We start from the raw sequence: 8729 nt of genomic DNA, 5'->3' as shown, positions 1-8729 counted from the left end.
CAGTTACCAGTCCCATCGTATTAACTGGTGATAAGGGTAAATTAGCACCATAGGTAAAATAAATATTTAATGAAGGGAATATCAAAAAACTTTCTCTAAAAACATGTAGTTTGGCAACCCCCCCCCAAAAAAAAATTCAATAATTGTCTGATATTTAGATTCTTTTGATAAGTAATAGATGACTTGGGTTGGTCTTATTAAGTTTCCTCAGTAAAGTATAGATTTAATTTATTTGTCAAAATGGTGGCAAGAGAATCAGTAAAAATTTGTATTACAGAGGATGATTAACAATACATAAAGCTGCTAGGAATTGTCTGCTATGCTTTCTGTAATAAAATAATATCAATGAGTGGTATTCCCCCCACCCACCCACATACACACACACATTGGATAATTTTTTCTAGTTAGCTTTTAAATGCTCTCAACATTACATGTATTAACTGTTTTTTCTTGTTGATTGCATCTAAGAGTAATTTATTCTTTGAACCTTTCTAGAATAAACTCATTTAATATTTAGTTTGAACTTTAGGAAATTAACTGTGTACAAGATATAATCTGAGCTCTATGTAGATTTATCTCTTCTCTTTTTAATGCTGAGTACTTAAAAACCCTTGTGGTTTGATCAGATCATCAATTAATTCATTCATGATTAATTAAGGATAATTTTCTATTGTGTTTGTTTATGTTCTGCAAATTCTTATTCCAAAAATGATTGAGCTAATTTGTTTTTCGCTATGAAGTCCTTTGTTAATATGTGAAGAAGTTATGTAAAAAAAATCCTCCATATAAATGGCACAGATGTCTGATATATTGCTGTTGTGTAGATTATATCACAGCTGCAGACAGACAGTTATATTTATTTAAAAAACACCCATCTCTTATCAAATACCATAGGCTATGAGTCATGCTGAATTTTCAAAACAGTATAACTGAAACCAGAGTAGAGAACAACATATATGACAACATTTATCAATTCTAAGCTGCTTTTAACTATTTTATTACCTTATTTCTATTCAAATACAGTACTTTTGCTTTAATCATTTCCATATACGAGCATTGGCATAAAGTTTGTGAGATGCAGATAGTTACGTCAATGTTAGATCTATGAGAATTTGCAGATTATGTTCTGTCACTGACATTTCAGTGTCTATGACTCTCACTGGCAGTTCAGTGTCCATTTAGTTCTCAGCAACCCAGTTGATATAACATTTTATGACAGTTCACAAAGTGGTGTAAGTTTAACACTGAGTGATGGTAGCTTTGTAAAACTGACCAGTGCTTTACTGTCTTCAATTCTTATGCCCTATCTTGGAAAAGTTATATGTTATAGACTGGTATTCAATTCAGAGTGAAAGGTGACCAGGTCTAATGGAATAGTCTTTCGACAACCTAAAGTTTACAATATCCAAAAATAAGTAAGCCTCGTCTGGCACCTGTGTCGGTGGCACATAAAAAACACCATCCGAGCGTGGCCGTTCGCCAGCCTCGTCTGGCACCTGTGTCGGTGGCACATAAAAAACACCATCCGATCGTGGCCGTTCGCCAGCCTCGACTGGCACCTGTGTCGGTGACACATAAAATCACCCACTACACTCTCGGAATGGTTGGCGTTAGGAAGGGCATCCAGCTGTAGAAACACTGCCCAGACCCCAGTTGAACCGTCCAACCCATGCTAGCATGGAAAGCGGACGTTAAATGATGATGATGATGATGAAGTACCAGCTCAGGGAATCTTGATAGTTTGCAAAAGAATTTAGCTTTAAAGAGTTTCTAGTGAGTAAAAGATAGTGTCAATGAACTCATTTTGTGCATTAGCTGTATGTCAGCTGTTGTAATTACTAAGTTGAAGAGCGACAGAGAGATTATTAAGCTGCAAAAGTAGGTTTTCAAGATTTACAAAGAAATGTCAAGCAGGCAGAGAAAGAAGAAAAGAGTAAGAATATGGTTGTAGGTGTCCCACTGTCTGCCTGTTAGATTTAAGAGGTAGAAGTGATGGTCCTTATGCAAAAAAGCTTTCATGTTTATGTGCAAGTCATGCTATTTTTACTTCTCTTTTTTTATTTATTGTCCTTTTTATATAAATTGCATCATATTTTACAAAACTTTTTTTAATGTCATGGGAACCACTTAATACAATTTGTAATATTTTGACAGTCAAATTAAATCAGTCTATTTTTTTATGCTCATCTGTCTACTTAAGTTTGCAGATAACTATTTTAAGGTGGCGAGCTGGCAGAAACGTTAGCACGCCGGGCGAAATGCTTAGTGGTATTTCGTCTGTCGCTACGCTCTGAGTTCAAATTCCGCTGAGGTTGACTTTACCTTTCATCCTTTCGGGGTCGATTAAATAAGTACCAGTTACGAACTGGGGTCGATATAATCGACTTAATCCGTTTGTCTGTCCTTGTTTGTCCTCTCTGTGTTTAGCCCCTTGTGGGTAGTAAAGAAATAGATAACTGTTTTCTTACAAAAACTCCACTACTCTGTAAATGCACAGTTAGTAAATGTGTTTGAATTTATATTGATTTCTTATAAGAAAAACAAGGTAAAATATTTGTAAGGCAGAAAGAGAGTGAAATTTCAATACATGCTTGGGATTTTATTTTACTGGCTTCAAAGAGATGGAAGACTTTGGCAGTATTTGAACCTGTAGGTAGACTAACAAAAGTAAACAGTGTAAATGATTTAGTGTGGCAAGCTGCTGTTCTTGCTTCACAACTTTCTGGTGTAGGAATAAGTATTTAAATAATTTTAGCCATTCTACATGAAACCTGTATCAATTTCAATAAATATATGGTTTCCTCTCTAGATAAGTATAACCCCCATTATTGTATGCAGACATGTATGTATTATAGTAAAAATTTTAAGTCTTAATGTATGTTTTAAGGGGAAGCTAATAAGGAAATATTTAGGTAATCTACTCTTGTTACTGAGACCTAAGGATAATTAAAAAATGTTTTTAATGGTTTTGATTTAAAGGAAGGGTTATTACCAGATACTGGCAAAATCAATATGATTAATGTTCAGTTTAAACCACTTTATATTGGTGTCCATGGGGTAAAACCTGAATGGAAAGGTAATTTCAGAGGGTTTCTGTTCAGGAGAGGAAGTACTAGGAAAGTGGTTAACATGGAGCACAGGAAGGAGATAGATACACTGATAGAGCTTTCATGAGGGAAGCATGCAACTAGCTAGCTCTGAGGAGTAGAGATTGTTGTAGTAATGGTAAAGTATGCAGAATATAGGAATGGCATAATTCTTTGCTTAGAGGCTGGTGAATGAAGTTCTGCTGCAAGAAAAATATCTCAAGCAAATGTTCCAAACTTATCTTAGCAGTTTTATACTACTTCACTAACCACAATTCTCAGTAAACCATATAAGAGTTTGCTATCTCAGTTAATATATCAGGTCGTCCCATAAGTTCTGTCCGAATTTTGAATAAAGAAAACAAATGATCAAATGTTATATTTAATTGAAATTTAATCATCAATGTACTTTCCCTGATTATCTATGACTTCCTTCCGTCTATTCACAAACTTTTTAATCCCATCAATGTTAAACTCTCTTGGTTTCAAAGTGAATAACTCTGAAATGTCAGTTTCGACCTTCTGGCTTGTGAAAGTTATGTCCCCCAAATGATTCTGTAAACTACAAAACAAATGGTAGTCTGAAGGAGCAAGGTCGGGAGAATAAGGTATATAAAGAATTTTTTTCCCAACCAAGCTTTTCGATCTTCTGTGATGTGATCTTTGCAGTGTGGGGTTGCACATTGTCCTGATGAAACATCACTCCTTTTTTATTCACTAAAGCAGGTCATTTTTTCTTCAAAGCTTGGTTCAAACGCTCTAATTGCTGACAGTAGACTTGAGCATTGATTGTTGCATTAGGTGGTAACAATTCAAAGTGAATTACTCTTTTGCAATCCCACCAGATAGAGAAAAGAACCTTTTTCCCACGAAGTTTCCTTCTCGGTTGTGGTTGAGCTTTTTCCCTTTTACCAAGCCACTGTTTACGATGTTTAACATTTTGATAGAAGATTCATTTTTCATTTCCAGTCACAAGTCTATCCAAAAAGGGCGAAATGAGTTCGCGAGAATGGAGAGAAGAGCAGATATCAACTCGGGATTTGCGGTTGCTTTCGGACAATTCATGAGGCACCCATTTTCCAAGTTTAGGAACCTTTCCAAGTTGTTGAAGATGATGATGAACAGTTGTATGGTTTGAACTAAGCTTTATTGCCAATTCTTCAACTGATAATGCAGGATTTTCTTCAAGTAATGCCTCAAGGAGCTTATCATCAAACTCAACTGGATGTCCTGTTTGATCTTCATCTTCAAGGCTGAAATCTCCACTTCTGAATTTTGCAAACCATTATTATTTATGTGCCACCGACACAGGTGCCAGGCGTGGTCATTAATAATAATGGGAATTATGTCATTGAGTAAAATTTATTGAAAGGTCACTTTTGTTCAGCTCTGCATTAGTCCTATGTTCAGAACGTTTTTGTTATGACTATCCTATCTATTTTTTTCAAACATTGTAGGATTACATTATTCAGTTTGTTCTTCCTATTTATTTCTTTATTTGACATGGTAAGGTGTAATTTGAGTGAGATTTGATTAATATTTCTAGCAGGTTAAGGGATCATGTAGAAGCACTCTCATTAGCTTGTTTAAAATCTAGTTATTACATTTATTTATGAAGATTTTGTATCAAGAAACTAAAACTTATGTTTAAGGATTTCAAGAAGCCACTACGAAATTATTTCAACCTGCTAGAATTAGCAGCTAAATCTCCTTACTATCTTGAACCAGGCACTGTATCATGTAGTTCTAGATATCCTATGTCAGACAAAAAAAAAAGAGAGGAATGGTTTATGCTGCTCAAAGGTCTGCTCAAGCAGGGCTTCCCTGGGGCTAAACAACAATTTTTTTCTCCTCTCACCCAAGTAATGAAGAAAGTTGACAAGCAAAGTTGTATGATAGTGAAGGATCTTTGGCTAAATAAGTCTTTATTTAGTTTATATAAATGAGTATTGAGTTATTTGTCAATAAGTTAATGAGTGTTTACTTGCTACATTAATGAGAGGTGAAAAATATTTTAATTGCTGTTCTTCACCTAATTTGTTCTACTTTTTCTGTTTTAATGTAGAATAAGCTTGTTGATCATAACAGCTGCAGTAGTAGTAGTAACATTACATTCTGGCTACAAGTGTTTAGTATTGCACTGGCAAAAGACTGAAAAATATAATAACACTAACTGACAGTTTATAGTTTTATTTGATATAGTCTTATAATTTTCATCCTCTCTTCCATCAGTGGTGTACAGTGGTGGTTTTTGTCATGTGGTATGCTACTATGCTGAGTCTCTGGCGTATTCAAAATCAAACTTTTGATTATTTGTATACATAACAAAATCGAAGTCGATCAACATCAATGGAAATTGCAGTTGTGGTTAAGCAAACCATCCGATCGTGGCCGTTGCCAGTGCCACCCCGACTGGCCTCCGTGCCGGTGGCACATAAAGGCACCATCCGTTCATGTCCGTTGCCAGCCTCGCCTGGCCCCTGTGCCGGTGACACGTAGCACCATCCATTCGTGGCCGTTGCCAGCCTTGCCTGGCCCCCGTGCCGGTGGCACGTAAAAGCACCATCCGTTCGTGGCCGTTTGCCAGCTCCGTCTGGCACCTGTGCGGGTGGCACGTAAAAAGCACCCACTACACTCACGGAGTGGTTGGCGTTAGGAAGGGCATCCAGCCATAGAAACACTGCCAGATCAGACTGGGCCTGATGCAGCCTTCTGGCTTCACAGACCCCAGTTGAACCGTCCAATCCATGCTAGCATAGAAAGCGGACGCTAAATGATGATGATGATGATGATGAATGACTTCATCAAGATTTAATCTTTGTTTCTGAGTGTGTACCATTAAATTTGAAAATAAATTATCAGATTATATCAGAATATTGCAAGAATAGAATTATTAAATAGAAAATTTACCACTGGTGGATGTAGCATTCATTTAGTACACCCAAAATATATGCTCTTGGCCGCTATTATATCCCTCAATAAAATGTTGAATGGTTTGTGTTCCTGACTTAAATTGATCTCACACTATCTGGCCCTGAGAGCAGACAACATCAACATGAATGTGCAAGACAAATGATATCCCAGATTAAAGGAGTAAAGAGATATCTCAGTGTGTTGCATATCAGTTTTTGGGTTTCCTGTTGACTGACAGCTATTTACAATCCCATCTGATAAAACAAAGATATATTCTATAGGATATTCTCTTCATCAACTATTAACTAGGGATTTATAAGAATTATAGCAATTTTCAACATTATCACATTTTTTAGAGTGATAATATTAGAAGTACTGATTCCATGTTGTATTATATGACAATATTATATCAGCAATAGAATAAATATATACATGCACAGTATGTGAACTATCAGATACAGTTGTAATGTCTTTGTTGAAAATATTATCATTCATGTTTTGCACCATTGGTGACGTCCCGTAAAATATGTGTGTGTGTGTGTGTATATATGATATTTATTATTTAATTGAACACGACGCATCCATTTCCAAGTAAGTTTATCTTCACCTTTTTGATGCGACACTACTCTATATTGTTTTCTTCCTCCATCTTTCTATAACTCCCTTTTCTGCCCCTCTCTACTTCAACCTTTTCTATGTCTCACTCTCTCTCTCTCCCCTCTTTCTTTCTTTCTCTCTCATTGCTCACACATGACATTGTCCATCTTTCTTTCCTGCTTGGACGTTTAGAAGAGCGGACATGTTTTTTTCTCTCTCTTCTATCTTTTCTCTTTGGAAAAAAATGTTTCTCCCAGCGTTCACTATTTTCCCCTCATTCTGGTCTAATGACTCTCCATATTTGTTTCCATTTGGTTTCCTTGTATGTCTCCACTGCCATTTTTTTTGTTCTTAACTTTGACCTTCCATAGAATTTATGGGAGCAACTGTCTTTGAAGACTCATATTGTTATAGAATGTTTGAAATGAGGAGTAGATAGACAGCCAACAACAAATAAAGGGTCTTTTCTCTGTCTTGTCCTGTTTTCCATTTTTCTTGTTACGTATTTCTTGTTGTTTGCAAGTATCTTGTCATTGCTGGGCAGTTTTCACAATAGAATGCCTTGGCATAAGTTGCATTTTTTTTCTTTTTTGATGGGGATTTTTCAAATTGTTTTTCACTACATCCTTGCAAATGATGAGAGGAAGCATTTTATGAAAAAAAAGTTTTGAAAAGTTATGAATTCTTTCAAACCTTTCTCCCCTACTCAGTACTAATTTTGGCCAATTTTTTTTTTTACATTATGCACCTAAAAATAAAATAAAAGAAATTTTTGGAAATTGACAATCACTATTACAATCTCCACTCCCTTTATTTTCAAACAGAAAATGAAATGTAATTTAACCCTTTTGTCACCAACCCGGCCGAAACTGGCTCTGGCTCCGAGTACAAATGTCTTGTTTTAAAAAGTTCTGAATTAAAATCTTCCACCAAACCTTAGTCACAATTTATATTCCTAACACTAGCTGAATGATAACTAAGATACTTTACTAAATTCTTTTTTATATTTAAAGTAATAGAAAGAAACAGAGAACATTTTAGAATAAATACAGTAATGAAAGAGTTAAAAACAAAAGTGAAATCTCTTTTTAATTTTTGTCATTAATCCTCCCCCTAAATAAGATGGAAAAAGTTGTGCTTACAACTTTTTTCTGTTTCATAAGGGTAATAATACCTAATCTTTCTACTGTTTACATGGCTGTACTGCATTCAAAATATAACTTTCTTGTCTGTATAATATGATACACATTTGATGCTTCTGAAAACAAAAAAAGTTTGTTTACATATGTTGTTGCATATATATATATATTTATCTATTTATATACACGCATATATATGTGTGTGTATGTATATGTACACACACACACACACACACACAAATATACAGGATGTGGTGAATAAATTGTCTAAATTACGCAAAAATGACAATAACATTGACATCTCATTTTAACAGATATATTTACCATCAAAATATCTTGAAATACTAAAGAGTATATTTATTCAATAAAATCGCCATTGGCTTCAACCACAGCCTCCAGACAACTTCAGAATCTCCTGCAATTCTTCTGGACTGTCTCCTTGTTTAAGTTGGTGAATGCTGCCATAATCCTTGCCTTCAGTTCATTTTTGGTGTTACAAGGAGTTTTGTTGGTCTGTTGCTCAACTGCACCGCACACGTAATAATCAAGGGGGTTGCAGTCTGGGGAATTATGTGGCCAGATGTTAGGGGTGATATGATCACAGAAATTGTCTGACAGCCATCACTGGGTTCTCCTGCTTGTGTGGTATGGTGCAGAGTCCTGTTCCAGCTGCCACCCTTTTGACCCAGGGTAGCACTACCTCTTCCAGGCACTTGATGTAAACCTCTGTGTTAAATCTGAGGCTGTGTGGGAAGATGAATGTAGGCATAATGTCACCATCACTAGTGATCACTCCAAACACCATGATGTTAACTGGATGTTTGATTTTTATCACTCTCGGTACATGTTTGGGGGACACAGCAAGCCAACAGTTGTTCTGTGTGTTCACCGTCTGATCTTAGCAGAAATTTTTCTCGTCTGAGAGAAACCAAAGCATGTTTGGTTAGAGGGTATGATTGAGTTTGAGGTGGTGGAGCTGGCAGAAGCGTTAGCA

Source organism: Octopus sinensis, linkage group LG3 (genome assembly GCF_006345805.1).
Source record: "Octopus sinensis linkage group LG3, ASM634580v1, whole genome shotgun sequence".
Taxonomy (NCBI): Eukaryota; Metazoa; Mollusca; class Cephalopoda; order Octopoda; family Octopodidae; genus Octopus; species Octopus sinensis.
The sequence above is the reverse complement of the archived record's forward strand: the minus strand, read 5'-3'. Positions refer to the sequence as shown.